At 38.0% G+C, this 19,348-nt stretch overlaps 1 pseudogene; it reads left to right on the forward strand.

Moving 5' to 3' along the window:
* The first annotated feature begins 4,882 nt into the window (after window positions 1–4,882).
* Window positions 4,883–19,348, forward strand: part of LOC128107853 (60S ribosomal protein L7-like) — a 32,553-nt pseudogene continuing 18,087 nt past the window's right edge.

A 19,348-nucleotide genomic window follows, 5' to 3' on the forward strand; every position in this document is an offset into this window, starting at 1 on the left:
TTTAAATGAATAATGATACACATTTATATATGATATGATAATGCATGGTTGATTTATTTTAACAATTATTACATATGGAGAGAAATGATGATGCTTTGCAAGTGCTGGGTGGAAGTGCATGTTTTTCTGGTTCTACAAACAAAACCCCAGCATCATATTTTCCATATTTATGAAATCCTCATCACCTCATAACACATTGTGTAATTCCAACTCAGCTTCTGTTTGGCATTCTCCATATTTACTACTTTCCTTCACTGTCCCACATTGAATTTTGTATCTGTTTATACTTCATATTGATTTGAAAGAAACTTTATTCTTGTGTTAGTATGATATCTTACTTTCTGCCCTCTAAAACTTCTAAGACACATTGTAAAACAATTCACCTGGAAAATACTAGATAATTTTGTTTTCTATGTATGTATGTTTGTATGTATGTATGCATGTATGTATTTAATTTTTCAAGACAGTTTCTCTGTGTAGCTTTGGAGCCTTTCCTACAACACACTCTATAGCCCAGGCTGGCCGCGAACTCACAGAAATCTGCCTGTTTCTGCCTCTCGAGTGCTGGGATTAAAGGTGGGTGCTACCACTGCCCAGCTTAGTTTTCTACATATTTATGATCATACAGCTGAGACAGAAGAGTAGAAGGCACTAATTATGAAGAAAACAGCTAATAGAATATTTTCAAGTCCTTAACAGAACCAAATGGAAAGTATGAAACCACAAAAATAGACTATAAACAGCTATTTGATGTAGATTTTATACAAAATAAAAATGGAGTACCTTGAGGCCTACCAGGAAGCCAAATGTAGAAGGAAATACTGCTAATGGAAACAATAGCTCTAAATTGACGTGTGTGCTGCTGCAAGGCTTCATGGGAGTCTGTGGAGGAAAGGCTGCTCTCTAAAGACGGAAATACATAAACAATGTGCTTCACATTTGCAGACAGTGGAAACCTAGCCTATCACAACCGTAGTTCTGCTGCTATCAAGAGTGACTCAAAGTCATCTCTGGCTCTCTATTTTACATCCCGACCACAGTTTCTCCTCCTTCCTCTCCTTTGCTCTCCCCCTACCTCTCCTCTGCAAAAACTGACAATACTGTAAAGGAATCAGTTATCATTCTGGACTTCATAGAGGAAAGGTTTCAATATGTTTTCATAGTAATTCTCTGTAGAGTTAGAAAACAAAGAAAACAAAAAAAGTGAATTTAACTGCTTCCCTCAAGTAATTTTAACTCAGGAATTATGTGACTTCCAACTACCAAGTAAAGTGGAATCAAAGGCCATTGGTAGACTAGCATAGTTATTTTTCTGAATTCAATTTGATTTAACCTGTGATGAAGTTGTGGAGAGAGTGCTTAGCTACCTGGTCAAGCAGGTATTACATGTCATCCTCATGTTCTAACAAGTACTGACAATAGTCAATAGTCATTCATTGCATGTCCATGACTGTTCATGAAAAGAATGCAATGGAAGTATTGGGACAAAGGGGATTTTGTTACTGTCAAATATTTTGTAGCTTGTGTAGTAAACTTGATTTAAGAGAAAAAAAATCCCAACATACATTTTCCAAGGCACTTTAAATACTTTCAAATTTGTTAGAAATAGTGTTGTCAATCTATATATGTAGTGGATAGCTGTTTCAGCTGTGACCTGGAAGTACTACCCCCAGTGAGGCTTCTGGTAACTGTCATGCCTACCTGTGACCTGCCCCTGAGGCAGGGCCAAGATGGGAGCCCTTAAGACCCAAGATCCAGATGTTCTGGCCCTTTTGGTTCCTTGTGATCCTGGATGCTAGATGGTAGACCCAGCAGAGTTCTCCAGAGAACCCTCCTGGACTGCACCTCACCTCTCCCAACCCTTTACTAGTTGTAAGTTACCCCAAAATCAACCTCCTTTTTAACTATGTGGAGTTGCCTTGTTAATCCCCACTATATTATATGTATATGTATATACAGAGAGAGAGAGAGAGAGAGAGAGAGAGAGAGAGAGAGAGAGAGAGAGAGAGAGAGAGATTGATAAATGGATAGAAAACCTTGAGTCAAGGCGTAGCTATCTATATTTTGAATGACTCCTACATAAACTATGATCATTTTTTCATCATGTGCTCTGATTGGTAATTGGTTGAATAGTAGTACATAAATCATCTAGTTCCTAACTCATGAATCCTGTGGATCTTAGCACTATGTGGCAAAACATCTCCATTGTCAATGTGACTTAACAATGTTGAGATAGGAGGATATACTGGAGTGTTTTCTTGGTAGTGGTACAATACAGTCCAGTTATCCTCATAAGAGAGAGGCAGAGGAACAGTCTACTATGACAGAGGTCCCATTATAATAAAGATCCAACTTCAGCAGAGGTACTGATTAGAAATGATACTCTGCCGGCTTTGCAGATGGAGGAAAGAAATGGGAATCCAAAGACCCAGATATGGAAGCAGAAAAGACAATACATCAATTCCACCACTTCCATTTCAGCTTCACTGGAGTTGCTCCAGATTTCTGAAGCTGTAAGAAAATAAATGTTCATTGCTCTAAGGCACTGAGCTTGTGGTAATTTGTTACAGCAGCTGGAGGAAACTAATACAACACACATAAATATTGTCAAGATAATTAAAGCTTGTCTAGGAAGACTGCCTAAATTAAGAAAATCCACAACAGTAACTCAGCAGCATTGAGCACAGAAGAGTCATTGTAGCTGTTTGGATAAAATCAATTTCAGATCTTCTAGTCAACAAATCTGACACAGTCAAATGAAGGGATCTCCGGGGTCTATATCTTATTTACGAAATCACAGGTAATGGGTAGATCAAAAATTTGAATATGTTGTCACAATAACAGGCTAAATCTCTAATTTGCAAAAGGGTAAAGAGATCCATGTTCCAGCTTACCCACACAGAAAGGATATGGATGAACCTTCTCTTCCTCTGCTTTTTGTAGCATTCAAGTCATCAGTGAATTGATATTTATCCCATTAGGAAAACTAATCTCCTTTAATGGGGCGACCAATTCAAATCTTAAACCATCCAGAAATTACATTTATTTATTTACTCAGTGAACTTGACATACAAAAAGAATCATCCCAGGAAATGTATGTATTCCTTTTGGATTGAATATCCAATTTTCTGTCAACTTTCACAGTACAGCCATACATGCTTGTTGAAAATCATCTATCTACACAAAGATGTCCTCTGTATTCTCTGTTCCACTTCAGTCAAATGGAACAGTTGTCTTTTATTTGAGTCAGTAAGACCCTGTCACAATGTTTTGTTTTATAAAACACTTTGAACCTGTACATGTTAGTATTTCATCTTTGTTCTTAGTTTTCAAGGTTATTTGGCTAAGAACCCTTTATATTCCATGCAAATAATAGGATTATTTTTGTATTTCTGAAAAATGTTAGTTTTGCTTTGTTTCTTTAGATGTGTTTGCACATGATAGAGAGATACTCTTCCACTGAACTTCATCCCCAGTCTTTTCTGATTCTATATACCTCATACTTTTCCTTCCTTTCTTCTTCTCTCCCTCCCTCCCTTCCTTCCTTGGATTGAGACATTTGAAAAACAACCTTCTTCTATACTAGTTTTCACTAGATGTTATGGTCTTCATGCAGGGGAGTTCATTCTCAGCCTGAGTGCCTAGGAATCTCTCAAGTATTTTCTGACTCCTTGTTGCTCTTGTCATTTGCCTGGGAAAGTGCGCTCTCACTGTGATGCATGAATTTTATTTTCCTCAGTCTCTAACTCAGGAAGTCCTTTTGTATGTACTGTAACCTGTCCCTCAACTATTCAGTGGCATGTTCTACTCTACTGCTGGACTAGCTGGTCACATGCTCTCTTTTAAAAAAAAAACTTTTTTCTTTTTATTCTCTGTATCTTTCACATCATGCATCTCAATCCCATTCATTTCTCAGTCCCATAATATCTGCCCTCTGCCCTTGCAACACCCCCCCAACCAACCAAAATAAAATAAAACAAAATTTAAGAGTAAAAAAGAAAAAAAAAAGAAAGAAAAAATCAACCTCCTCAGGGAAGCCATAGTGTGACGGTGAGTCACACAGTAAACCCTTTTATCCATATATCTTTACTTGCAAGTTTTCATTGCAGTTATTGGTCTAGTTTGAGGCCTCTGGTTTCTGTTACACTATTGATGCTAGGCCTTCACTGGAACTCTTTTTGGATATCCCGTTGTTACCCTGTGTTGTGGAGATCGGCAACTCTGAGTCTACACCCTTCATGTGCTCCAGCAGATCATAGATAGGGTGGATGTTGGGATGGGCCAACTCATAACCCTGATTCTGGGCCAGTGTAATTTCAGGTTGGTCAGCCCATCAGCTCTCACGTGTCCTCATCACCAAGGTGAGCTCTCCAGCTTTACTCTGGCTAGTTCACCCCTTGGAGTAATGAGGAAGAGTAATGAGGGGTGGGGCCAGTTCTGCTTTCCTACCCTCAAGGTTGGCTCTCTCACACCTATGCCATCAGAGTCAGCTCTGCTGTTGCCCAGGCGAGGAGCAGTGGCCACTCTCCTGGGTGTTGCAGCAGGTGAGGGGTTGGGTCAAGTCCCCCACCTGCTGCAAGTGGGAGGGGAGAGGGGAGGAATATTTCCCTCACCACATGGCAGATATGACCTGCTCTCCCATTCTCGCATGGTCAGGGCTAGCTCACCCATGCCCCTGGAAAACATGGTCAGTTCTATTGTGCTTCCCAGGTGAGGTATAGGACTCTTTCTCCTGAGTACTTCAGCTGGTGAGTGGCAGGAGGACCAGATCTCCCTAGTGTTGAAGCCAGTGTCAGGGTAGGGCCAACTCTGTACAACCCTATCCTCTCAGCCTTGGGCGGTATCAAGAGCCACGAACATCAACATAGACCACGGCTGCATCATGGCCAGGAACACAGATTTGGGCTCTGGCGACAGTCCAGGCCCAAACATCACCATGGCCCTGGGTGGCAATCAAGCCACCAATGTCAGCCCACTCCTCAAAGCTTTCACTTCTTCAGATATGGCTCTGTTCACAGGACATGAGCCATTCTGTCTTTCTGTCTCTTTCTCCAGAACCACACCATACATTTGCTCAGCATAATAGTGCTCAACTGCCTGGTTGCACAAGGCACCAGGTGCGCCAGTGTTTTCTTCTCAGAGCCCGTGGCAGACTACTCTAGGCCTCTGTGTGGGTCTCCTTGTCAAGCTCCATCTGTCATGGGGCTGGGCAGGACTCTGCTTCCTCCTATTTCTATCAGTAGGTTAGACCCATGGAATTCACTTTCAATTTCACTGACTGCTGCATGGGGGATAGGGCACACAGATATGCTTCAGTTCATGTGCTAACCCAATGCCTCCATGTGAGGAAATATGGCCTGGTGTACTGTCTGGTAACATTCATATATTTTTACAATAAGGATGCATTTTAGGAAGGTTTAACTCTTTCCCCAGAGTTGATGATAGATAAAATAGTAAATGTAGAACTTTAACTAAGACTCATCTAAATTTGTTAGGATACGCACACTGAAAACTCAGTCTTTCATTTAGTTTAAATATGGAGACAATAGAATTTTGCCAAATTTAACAGATATTAGGATTCAATGTGATCGTCTGTGCAACGAAGTTCTGCTGAGCAAATGTTTATGCAGTAATTTTCCTCAGTTTTGTCCTCTGAGAAAAAGAGTGCAGATACTTAGCAATTTCATTTATGGCCACCTCTTTTATTAGATTAGGAATACTTCAACATATAGAAAATGCTGAAACTTTAGGTATTCAGAAATTCTTCAGTTGTAACTGTAGGAATTTCCATTATATCTCATCTAAAAGAACAGTGCTTCTACACAAACTCAAGAAAAGGCAAATTTCAGTTTAGGGCAGTCTGAATTCTGTAATGATGTACTTATAGCCTCCCCTCCCCTTTCTATGCATGAACCAGTCAATAGAGATGAGAGCCCTGAGTTCACATGGACACATTTTGAAGTTTATGCAACTATAAAGAGCCTCTTGAATTTAATATGATTTACTCTCTCTATAGTGAGATTTCACTTAAACCAGTAAAAATGCAATGAAATAATTTATTGGGTAAACTTAATTTAATACTGATACTTGTTTAAAAAGACAATTTGAAAAACACCATATTTAAGTAAATTTAATTTGGAAAATGCCAGCTTACATGTTATCATTATCAATAAAAGCAAGCCATAGAATTATGATCTTACGTTTTAGAAGAAAAATGCTTCACACATTGTTTTTTTCTACATGAATTTGTGACCAAATCTTTGTGCTATATTTTATAATATGCTTACTGAAAACATTTCTCTTCAATTTAATTATTAAATATTTACAAGTGGCAGTGCTAATTGTTTACTTGAAGGAAGCTATTTCTTGAACATTACATAGTGCTTTGGATGCATGTAGCATAAATTAACATGAAACCTATTTCTCCAATCCTCCAGAATAATGTTTAACAGACCCCAAGTGAAGGTTGTTTAGAGTAAAATTAATCAAATTCAAAGTACTAATGGGAATGCATCCTTTATCTACAGAGAGAAGAATTGCTGCCAAGTGGTAACACAGCTGCCTCAGAGAGATGCAAAGTGCTGGCGAGGCCCTCTACAACATTGCCACTGTGTTCCTACCCTCAAGTGTAATCCTTGCAGTAATCTTAGATGTTTCTTCCTTCACACTGTGTGGTTTACAGTTTGCAATTTAACACTTGCCCAGTTTTCACTTTAAAAGCCCTTAGCATTTCTTTCTTTTTTCCTCTTTCACCTGCCATTATTCAAGCCTAGACTCACATATAGAATTCCTGTAATAGCTTCTTGATTAGTTTTCATTCCAGCCTTCCCCTGTCATTATTCCTGCACCCAACATCAGAGAAATATTTCTAAACAACTGCTTTCAACTTGCTTTTCTCTGTGCAACATTTCCTTGGGTTTTCTTTGTGGGATAAAATTCAAATTCCAGTGCCTGGCATGGAATCTCCACTACCAGCTGACCGTGTTTGCTCATTCAGCTAATATTTATTGAGGGTTCACAGTGTATTTAGCTTTTTCACTGTGATCCAACTCCAAATACCTTGAAATGTTTCACTTTCATTTTAGAGACTTGTAAAAAATATTTAAGGAAAGTTAAATAACATAGTCAGGTATCAGTTTACAATTTTTAAAACGGCAATATGTCTGTGTATGTTCTATATATCAGTAATATATTTGAAAAATTATGTATTGAATAGTAGTAATAAAACATGTCTTATACTATGTAAAGCATATATGCATTCTATATGCTTTATTTTAATCTTTCTGAGTAATTATTAGAAATATAGACATACCAGTATCAAAAAGGAATGGAAAAATTTCCAAAATAAGTAAAATATTTTTGTGCAATAATTCTGAGAGTTATAGATGAATCCAAATATGTCATACTTATTAGTTATAATTTTGTCTATTAAATAAAATACAATTATTTCATTTTTCTTGTTCTATAACTATGGACATTGTTGTATGTAGACTCTATGAAACACGATTCCTACTCCTGGGTGTATTTGAATTTGTCTTATCTTCTCATCTCCTGAAAACATTTGGATTCCATAAGAGAGTTCTGATAAGATATGTGCATGGAAACCCCTTTGGAGTTTTTTTTTTTACTTTTCTCTGTTACCTATTCTTCTTTCCACCTGTAAAGACATCGAAACGCTCCCTGTTTCTGATATCTTACATGTCAGATTCTGAATATCTGAGTAAAAATCTCTATTTGTTAAGTTATGGAATGATCTGTGGGTTTTTTCAATTTTAGTGTGTGTGTGTGTGTGTGTGTGTGTGTGTGTCCAATATTCTGACAATTCTGATGTGTGCAGGAAAACTCTGTACTGAAAAAAAAAATCCCATGTTAGTTGATATATTGTCATTTTGTTCTCTGAAAATACACTAAGCTCATATCTACCATAACCCCCCTGGGTTTCCAACTCTTTGATTTGGACCTACCTTGTTTGCTTATTGATTTTTTTCATGTAAGTAGGAGCTAAAGCTTTTGAGAAAGGAGCCCTCCTTACCTTTGCTCATTTCTTTTCCCATAATGTAGTATCCGACAATTAATGTCTTCTCACTAAAGGTAATCTAAGCTAATAGATGAAGGGATGAGCACAATGATGCTACATTAGTGGTAGAGTTATTACATGTTGTTGTAAGTTTTGCAGTGGTATGAGTTGGGAAGAATTGGAGCATATTCTTGACATGCATGGCAATTTTCTATGCGAACACCTGAATGAGACAACTTCTCCCTCTGTATACCACCTTTTTCTTCTCCCAAATGTTTTCTCAAGATGATTGGCTTGCTACTCTTCTTTTCTTTTTCAGTATGATATGGTTTCTTATTATTTCACATTTTTCTCATATCACCTGTTACTCCTCAAATATGGCTGCTGTATCGTATATTCTGAATCAAACTCTAAGTCACACATTTTCACTGCCACTCTCCTGTAGTCTATATTTTCCATGATCCTATTTATTTTGAGGTGAGGGTTGATTTTCTAGATACTATGCTAGATTCAGATTAGTTTATATTGTCTTAAAAAATAGTTACAAAAATATATTCAAAATCTCTGTAGTGTTCCCAAGATCTGCAGATGAAGTTCATAATACTTACTCTCTTAATTGATTTATGTTGCCCTGCTCTTTAAGATCTGCTAACCATTTCTTCCATGGCTCCATGTCACATATGATCCTTTCTTGTCACAGAGGCTATTTTTCATGCCATTATGCATGACATAACCATGTAGACATGTTTTTGAACTGTATTTTGCATTCCAAATTTTTATATTCATTTAAGTTCACTTAAACTGCCTCCTGGATTCCTTCTTCACATCATCTCTTTCCACTCTTCCACTTATCACGTCTTCTAAAGGCATCTTCTTTCAAAATTTGTTCAAACCATGGTACAGTTTACATTATATTCCAATTAAAAGTACATTGAGTTCCTTTTAAAAGAATGCTGCCTTGTCCAGCCTTGATACGAATACTTTTGCCTTGTCTTACTGTATCTTGTTTGTCCTGTTTGGCTGTTGAATCTTGGATGCCTGCTTTTCTGAAGAGGAAACAGAGGGCCAGTGGATCTGGGGGAAAAGTGGAGTGGGTATTGTAAGAAGGAGTTGGAGGGAGAGGAAACTGTGATTGGAGTGTATTGTTTGAGAGAAGAATCTGCTGTGGCTATTGCTGTGAATGTGTTGCTCTGCTTGATTGATAAAAAAAAGATACTGATTGGCCAGCAGCCAGGCAGGAAGTATAGTATAGGTGGGAAAAGCAGAGAGGAGAATTCTGAGAGTGGAAGGCTGAGTCAGGAGATGCTGCCAGCTGCCACCACCATGAGAAGTAAGATGTAAAGTACCAATAAGCCACAAGCCACGTGGTAACTTATAGATTAATAGAAATGGGTTAATTTAAGATACAAGAACTAGATAGCAAGAAGCCTGCCATGGCCAAACAGTTTTAATTAATATATGTGTCTGTATGTTTACTTGGTTCTGAGTGGCTGCGGGCCCCAGCCGGACTGGAGAAATCTCCAGCTACAAGAATCTTTCTGCAATAAATAATAAAAATATGTGTTCAATAATTTTTTAGAATATTATTTATTTGTGTGTGTGTGTGCATTTAGAGGTTGGAAGAGGATGTTGGATTCCCTGGATCCAGAGTTACAGGCAGTTATGAGCTGCTCGACGTACATACTGAAACCTGAACGAAGGTCCTTGTCTTAGTTATGGTGTATATTACTGTGATTAAACACTATGATCAAAAGCAACTTGGAAAGGAAAGGGTTTATTTCAGCTTACATGTCTGAATCACAGTCCATGATAACAAGAATTGAGGGAAAAGAATCAGGGCAGGCATACAGATGCAGAAAAAGAGCCCGTGAAGGAATACTGCTTACTGACTTGCTTCCCATTGCTTGCTCAGCCTGCTTTCTTACACCACCCAGAATGACCCACCCAGAGGGGGCACAGCTCTCCCTGAGCTGGGCCCTCCCATATCAATAATCAATTAAGAAAATGCCCTACAGACTTCTCTACAGGCTGTCTTACAGAGGAGTTTTCTCAATTAATAGTCCCTCTTCACAGATATGTCTTTGTGTCAAATGGCAAAATGAGCCAGCAGTCCTCTGTATGAGCAGGAAAGACTTTTAATTGCTGAGCCACCTCTTCAACCCAAGGCTCTGTGCTTAGATTTCTTGATGTTTCCTAAAGAATCTGTAACAAATAATTAAAGTTTCTTGCAGTCCATGTTCAAGATTAATCAGAAATCTTAAATGGGGGCAATATTTTTGTTTAAGAACAATCAAAACTATTAATTAAAATTGTCTTGAACATAATCTATAAATATAACATACTTTTAGTGGGAAATAATCACTAATTTAAGTGTATGTCATAATGTAAAAATCAAGGAAACTAAAATATGCAAATATTTACAATTTTTAATGACCCAAGTACATATTAGTATGTATCAAAAACCAAAGTCTTAATTTTAATCTATTTTTAAAGTAATATTTTGAGAAATACTTGGACACCTTTTTGATAACCTGCTATAATTAAGGAATTATATTATTTTATAATATGCTATTTATTATAAAATTTGAATTGCAAAGACATGAATTAATGTTATTTCAAGTAGCAAAATCCCTTGTTATATAATGAGTTGCTTGATAGGTTTTTATATACCCAATTTATTAAAAGCATCATAATTAGCTGAAACATTTAAATATCTACAATATGATAATTTTGAAATATGTCATACTTGAATGATCTCTTACATGAGTATTTAAGTCTACACTCGTTATTTTCAATTACAGTAGTCAGTAGAAATTTAATGCATTTATAATATCATACAAATATTCTCCACTTTATAGAATGACTCACAGAGTACATATCTGTTCACAATGTACACTTCTGAATCATATCATGAAGTGATTGAAGATGCATATAAAAGCTTCACTAATATCAAGCAATGTTGCATAGAAACAGGTTTATAGGAGCTCTTTCTATTAATAGAAATCAGAAGAAATCTCTTTTACAGGTGTTTTGTATTTCAACTTTTGCTACAGCATTCTGACAATCATGATTATATTATTTTTCTATTTCCTTAAGAAGAGAAAAATGAAAGTCTTGTCAACATCTCCATCACTGACCTGCATTCTCCTAGATGGTTGGCCTCACTGAAAAGGGTAAATATTTTGATGCTTGTGTTCACTAGAACCCTCACAATTTGGAAATGAAGATGAGGACGTTTCATGACCAAATTTAATGCAGTTTAGCTGTTCCAATCTACAACTGAAAAAGCAATGATCCAGACAAACCTGTGTTTTTGGCAGTTTCAATACAGTTAATGAAGGAACAACAATTTTAAACAACAATGTCTAGAAAAGTTTTGTGTTTTGTTAAGACTGAAAATGCTTCATTATTGTGCCTGTAATTTTGTATTTTATGTCTAATAAAATGTAGCCTCTGAATCAATCTTACTGAGGGTATACAAATAATATAGAATTGCACACATATTTTAATGAGAATGAAATGCAAATATGCCAGATAAGCATTATTTTGAGTGGATGAGGGAAAAGAGAAAACTGCATTTGCTCTAATTTTGTCTGTTCTTTGGCAGATAAACAAAACCTAAATGTATACAGATATCTCTCTTTGCTGAGCAATTTCATTGCAGCCTATAATTGCACAGCTATTAGTGATAAATTCTGATTTACAGCTTAATTGGCCAGAAGTGAATATAGCCTCAAGGTCATTGCAATAAAGATAGCAGGAAGTTTAGGGAGGCACATAAGTTAAGCAAGAGCCTGTGTGGTACAGTGAATGGAGATTTTTTTAAAATATAGAACTCAACACGGGCCCATATTGTGCGGTGCTGACTCCATACACGCAACACAAAAGGTCAATCTAAAGTGTTCACAGAGGCCCTACAGTGAAATATTTTATATTTAACAACACTGCTCTCTTGCTTTTTCCCTACAAGGGAGACCAATAATTACATGATGCCAAAGGGGATTAAAAATGGACCAATTAAAGCCTCTAGGAAAGTTAAGCCTTAGAAGAAATGCAGCAGAAAATTGAAGAAAATAGAAAGAATTTCAGAAACTAGAGTTGCACACGCAGCATCACTTTGGGGGCAGCCAGTTATTTCTTCATAAAGCAGGGGAAGGCTCAGGATATGTGGGGTGGTTCTAAGGATGGTAGGAGAGGCCAGGAGAGAGACATTCACTTAGGATCTTAGATGTTCCTGTATTCAAATGTAGATTGAGATCTTTAAAAGACGTCTTCGCTTCTACATGAAAACAGAAAAAAGGAAGATGATTTATTGACTCATAAGAAATTGACTCTCAATTGATAACTACATGATATGAATTTGAGGAATGATTTATAAAAGAAAATAACATGTGAAATTATATAAGACTAGAAGTCTAAAATGAACTGATCCCTAGAGACAGGAATAAAGTGAGAGGGTGTAAGCATTTTCAACTGCCGACAGTTGAGAAATATCCTGGAAGCTAACAGAATTTTCACTATTTTTTTTTAAATTTATTTTGCATTACAATTCAGTTCTACATATCAGCCACGGATTCCCTTGTTCTCCCCCCTCCCGCCCCCCTCACCTTCTCCCCAGCCCCCCCCCCCCCCGCATTCCCATCTCCTCCAGGGCAAAGCCTTCCCCACAGACTGAGGTCAACCTGGTAGACTCAGTCCAGGTAGGTCTAGTCCCCTCCTCCCAGGCCGAGCCAAACAATCCTGCATAGGCCCAGGTTTCAAACAGCCAACTCATGCAATGAGCACAAGATCTGGTCCCACTGCCTGGATGCCTCCCAAACAGATCAAGCCAATCAACTGTCTCACCCATTCAGAGGGCCTGATCCAGTTGGTGACCCCTCAGCCATTGGTTCATAGTTCATGTGTTTCCTTTCATTTGGCTATTTGTCCCTGTGCTTTATCCAACCTTGGTCTCAACAATTCTCGCTCATATAAACCCTCCTCATTCTCGCTAATTGGACTCCCAGAGATCCACCCGGGGCCTAGTCATGGATCTCTGCATCCAGATCCCTCAGTAGTTGGATGAGGTTTCTAGCACAACAATTAGGGTGTTTGGCCATCCCATCACCAGAGTAGGTCAGTTCGGGCAGTCTCTCGACCATTGCCAGCAGTCTGTTGTGTAGGTATCTTTGTGGATTTCTGTGGGCCTCCCTAATCATCAGGGAAATGCAAATCAAAACAACTCTGAGATACCACCTTACACCTGTCAGAATGGCTAAGACCAAAAACACTGAAGACACCTTATGCTGGAGAGGATGTGGAGCTAGGGGAACTCTCCTCCACTGCTGGTGGGAATGCAAGCTTGTACAACCACTTTGGAAATCAATATGGCGCTTTCTTAGAAAATTGGGAATCTATCTCCCCCAAGATCCAGCTATACCACTCTTGGGCATATACCCAAGAAATGCTCAACCACACCATAAGAGTACTTGTTCAGCTATGTTCATATCAGCATTGTTTGTAATAGCCAGAACATGGAAACAACCCAGATGCCCTTCAACTGAAGAATGGATAAACAAAATGTGGTACATATACACAATGGAATACTACTCAGCAGAGAAAAACAATGGCATCATGAGGTTTGCAGACAAATGGATGGATCTAGAAAAAATCATCCTGAGTGAGGTAACCCAGACTCAGAAAGACAAACATGGTATGTACTCACTCATAGCAGGATACTAGACATGAAACAAGGATGACTTGTCTGCTACTCACATCACCAGGGAGGCTACCTGGAAAACAGGACCCCAAGAAAGACACAGGGATCACCCAATGACAGAGAAATGGAATGAGATCTACATGAACAGCCTGGACGTGGGTGGGGGTAATGAAAGGCGAGGGTTGAGGGAAAGAGAGCTTGGGGGAGCGGGAGATCCCAGCTGGATCAACAACAGAGAGGGAGAACAAGGAATAGGAGACCATGGTAAATGAAGACCACATGAGAATAGGAAGAAGCAAAGTGCTAGAGAGGCCCACAGAATTTTCACTATTAATAGCTTTGCTGTTACCAGGAATTCTAGCATATGTTCCTCATTAAAAGGGCGTGGAAACTTCTTGAAAATATATAAAAGTAATGATTGTTATGTTAAATATTATTATATGCCCAGTGCAATCATTGTTCACTAAACCAAACGCTCTGAAGTAGCCTATTTTCAATGGTTTTATATAATTTTCGTTCTTACCAAGAGTGACAGGAAAAAGAAAACAATGTCTTAAAACTTGGGGTTACGGAGTGAAGACCTAGAGAACATTTAAATAAAATGGGTATTGGCAAGAATATCTGATAGGAAAGCTCCAGGCAATGAGGTGGTCACTACACACACACACACACACACACACACACACACACACACACACACACACACACACACATACACACACCTCAGAAAAAGTGTCACCGGAAGAGAGGACATGTGTGTGTGTGTGTGTGTGTGTGTGTGTGTGTGTGTGTGTGTGTGTGTGTGTGTAAGATAAGCTATCTGGAAAGCAGGTTTTGGATACCTTTATGACTTGAATTGGTTTGCTTTGTGTATAGACTTTCCTCCCTTGAGATTCCCATAAGTCTATGGTATTAGGAATTTATAAGAGATTATTCTTAGATTTGTGTTTTCCCCTTCTGGTGCTCTTTTTCATCATAAGCACTAGCTGTTAGGGGCTCAAGAGAGCCACAAAATCCCATTGTAAGTAAATCTAGAGGCAGGCAAGGGCCTGTTGCAGACAAATACATGCAAGACATACAGGCAACAAAAGGCAGTTACCTCTGCACAGACATCACTGGGGCTAGAAGCCTAGACATTGTTATTATTTTGGGTGGCCAGGGAAGACTCCATAGGTCTTTATTACCATCTAACATCAGAATTTTAGGAATAAAACAACCCAGAATGGAAACTGCTAAAATAGAGGTAAACCATATCACAGGAAAGGAGGAAGATGATAGATCAGTCTCCCAAGAAATCTTTCTGAAATGAAGCCGCCATGAATGAGGAGTTAGACTGTAAGAAGCAGATTATATGAACACCTTCAATAGTAAGTCTATATATGTAGGCATATGGAAGTTTTGTAATGCCAGTCTGGCTCAGAGAAGGGAAAGGATGATGATGATAATTTCAAAGTAGGTCTTGTTTCCTGACACCCATATGGATTTCCATACCATTTTCCTTTCTTAGAAATTGAATAGAGGCTCATGTGCTGAGTGAACTCCTAATAGTTGAATTTCAATGAAGGCCCCATAAAGCACCAGCTGTGTGACATTGAGACTGGCATTTAATCCCTTTGAGACTTATTTCCTCCCCTATTCTATGGAGTTCATAATATCTAGGCACTTAGAGTATTTTAAGATCTTTTATTATTCAAAAATTCTGTGAGTTAAAAAATGTTCTCTTCTCATTTTTAATGAGCACAGTGACCATCTTCTTTCTCGATGATCTAAGCTTTCCTGTTTTCAGGAGGCTGTGGCTATGGTGGCAAGAGTGTTACTGCATCGTGAGTACATGACTTTCAAGGGTCTATGTATGGAAAACTGGATCCTCAAGGTGGCCATATGGGGAAGTAGTTGAGCTTGTTGGGTCACTGAGGGCAGTTTCCTCTGAAGGGATAAATGTATAATTTTTAAAAGATCGTTATATGAACAACAAAACTGCACCCCCTACTCTGAATATGACTGTTTTCTCTGAAAGAAATCTCACCCTTGATGTGAATCCACACGACTAGCTCAATGTTGAGTGAGTTAGTCTGACCAGGTAAAAAGAGAGGGAACAGAATCTCTACAGTTGGAAACTAGACACTAAAAACAGGAGTACAGGATTGTTGATGCTTTAAATTGATTGGGAAGATACAACCCAGTAAAAAGAGTGTATAATGCTTTAAAAAGGAGATTAGGTAAGGGTTGTTTTACAGGTTACAGTGATCCTTGTGGAAAATTCCTGAAACGTAGAGGTTTGACTGGAGTTAGTCTCCAAACTCCAAGAAGTTAAGTTTCTGTTTTCTTTCACTAGCTATCACATCACTCATTAAACCATGGAACTTAGCACTCATCAGTGAAGGATGTAATGGTCTGTTCTGGACACTTAAGAAATTTTATGGAAACTGGCCTTTTTTGGAATGGAAGCTTTGAATAGCAAGCACATACCTTACTGTTATATCCGTTTGGCAATACAGAGTTTGCCACAGTGGATGCCAGGAGAGAAGAAGAGCTCCACTCCACCTCTCTGACAGTTTGTAAAACCATCATCGTTATGGAGCTCATGCTTTTCACGGTGATACCTCAAAAGACAACAAGGATGAAAAAGAGAGGCTGCCAAGCGATCTCAGCCAGTTAGGACACTGGCTGCCAAGCCTGACTCCCCGAAACTGATGCCTGGGGTCCACACAATGTTAGAAGAGAAGCAACTCTTGTCAGTTGTCCTCTGATCTCCACAAGCACTCTGCAGCAAACGCCGGCCTGGTTGCATGAACACACAGATGCTTAAATAAATAAACTATTAAATAACCAAAATGAAATTAGGGGCAGGCAGCAAGATGGCTCAGCAGGTAGAGGCACTTGCCATGCAGGCCTGGTAACCTAAATTTGATCCTCAACATCCATGTAGAAGTATAAGGAGAGAACCAGTTCCACAAGATTGTGTCTTCCAACTGCCACCTACCTCCCCTGCTGTGGCATTCACACCTCCTCCACATATCATGTGTACTTACGTGTGCATACATGCATGATTACCAGAAATCAGAATGTAAGAACAAAAGAAAGGGTAAGGAAGAGAGAAAGAATGAGGACAGAGGAAGAAAGAAACATGCTGTTTTGAACTGATTTCTATATGACTCTTGTTAAAAAAAAAAGTTGTATGATCACGATCTCTATTACTAAAAGCAAAGCTAACAGAATGTGTCATAACAGAGAATTCATATGCAAAAAAAACCTAATTATGAAGCAAGCAATTTCCAATTAGGTTTTTAAAAGATGACTGAGCTTACAAAGATGAGGGACTTGTTGCTTGTCTTTAACAGTAATTCCTAATGGGCACTCAGGTCAATCTTGGTTAAGTATTTCTATTGAGCTCCAGGGGAATTATTACGGTCCATGAATATACTGATTTATTCTTGAGATGTATTTAAAGTATATTCATTTTAAGAGACTGGAAATTTAAAAGTTGGTTTTAATTTCTCAAAGACGTTTTAGAGTTTTGCTTGGGAATTGGAGTTGAGGATCAGAGTTTGACTTCTGTTTTGAATGTTCAAAGTTGTCAACTCTTTAGTTCCTGTCCCAGAAAATCTTCATGGTATATTGCTCAAAGATCCTCATTTTGCTTCCTTAAATATTGTGGCGACTCAGGGCTGGAGAAATTGCTCAGTGGTTAGGAGTCATTATTGCTCTTGCAGAAGTCCTCATTTGAACCCACTAACAACATTATGGCTCACAAACTTCCATAACTCCAGGCCCAGGGGTTACAACATCCTTTTCTGGCTTCCAAGGTTTCCGGCATGCATGTGGTGCATATACATATGCTCAGTAATACAGGTACACAAAATATAGAAGTAAATATTAAAAGAATAGAACTATTTCATGTACAATAAAAAGTAATCTGAGGAATTATCACTTTTTGCATTTTTTTATTACATCAATTTTTTTTGCCAATTCAAGGTTACCAATAACAATATAAGGCTCACACTGCCTGAAAGTTCATCAAGTAAAACACAATAAAATAAATCCAAATATTGTTAGAAATGGTTCCTTTTTGTTATCAAAAAAATGTTACTTTACTTGGCATTGACTGGCATAGTCATTTAGTGAATGCAATCCAGAAAATGAGAAATTTTCTTTTTTATTTTATGTAAGTATATACTATTTTTACAAAATTACGGCTTACATCATAACATTTTCATATTTGTGTACCAGTTGGGAAACTCTTCTGATTTTAAATATGTAATCAGCATTATGCAGGTGTTTTCTGAATTATAAAGATAAACGTGGTCCAGTGGAGGTTGACCCACACACTCATTTCAAACTTTCAGTTGTTTGTCTTTTGCTCTTTCCCTAGGTTGCAGATTGCTCTCTGTGATTCAGTTCTGTGTAGAATCTGGTGCATAAATTTGTGCATATTGCATATCCCCTTAGGACAGAGTAAAGAACTCTATTCTCCAAACTGTGGCTGTATAACACTAGTGACACATGAGAGAGTTAAAATTAATTTTTAGATACATTTAATTTTACATGGAAGAGTGTGTGCATCACTCCATGTATGAGCACAAAGTATGGCCTGGCACTCACAGAGGTCAGAAGAAGGAATCAGATGCCTAGAACTGGAGTTACAGACTATTGTGTACCACCACGTGGATCCTGGGAACTGAAGCAGGAATCCCTGCAAGAGCAGTAAGGACTCTTCATTGCTGAGACATCTCTCCATTCCCAAGGAAGGACATAGATGATGCTTCAGGTGTACATTTACTTAACTGAGGTTGGCAAAGGAGCAGAGCTGAACAGATGGCCTAACTTGATTAATTCATGGAACTTTTATTGTGTCTCAGGTGCTGAACTAGACACTTTCCCCACATTACCTGAACTTACCATCATCCTTTGGAAGAGTGGTTAAAACTCTTACGTGGTTTTTCTTGGTGACTGGGTTGTTTTTGTTGCCTTGCTTGTTTTCTACATGTATGAATTATCTTTATAATTGAATGACAGGATTCATGTACCCCAAACTATTAGTGGACCTGTTATGTAGTCCAGGCTAACTTCTAGCACATGCTTCTGCTGAATCTCCAAAGTGCTGATCTGTTTGCAACCCTCCATAGCTGCCACTGGGTTTTGTTCTTCAGTCATCTTATTCCTCTTTTCAATTCTAACAGCCACAAACACCTATAGTTACTTAAATAATAATATTCTATAGTGTTTAAGTTATTAAAACTTACCTTTTATTATCAGCATAAATGTTACTATTTCAGAATCAAAGAGCTTGTTATAATTCTTACAATCAAATGTTAAATAAAATAGATAAAATCATTGAATTGCTATATAACTAATAAAAATGCACACTTATATATTTCTTAAAATGTGTCACACATCCACAGTTTTAGAAACATCATTCTACAATATGTTTTCCATCATAGGCTGTGTGAAGCAGGGGTCAATGTACGTGGAGAAGGGCGAAGTTTTCATAGCAGATTTAAAGGAAATTTGAATCTCAGAAAGCACTCAAAATTAATACTTGAGATGTTAAAAATATTAATAATTGTAAGTATTTCTGGTTTTCTACCATTTTAACCACATATATATATATATATATTATACAGTTGAATATA

This window comes from Peromyscus californicus, unplaced genomic scaffold (assembly GCF_007827085.1).
Source record: "Peromyscus californicus insignis strain IS unplaced genomic scaffold, ASM782708v3 Scaffold_12__1_contigs__length_115047231, whole genome shotgun sequence".
In the NCBI taxonomy this organism is placed as follows: Eukaryota; Metazoa; Chordata; class Mammalia; order Rodentia; family Cricetidae; genus Peromyscus; species Peromyscus californicus.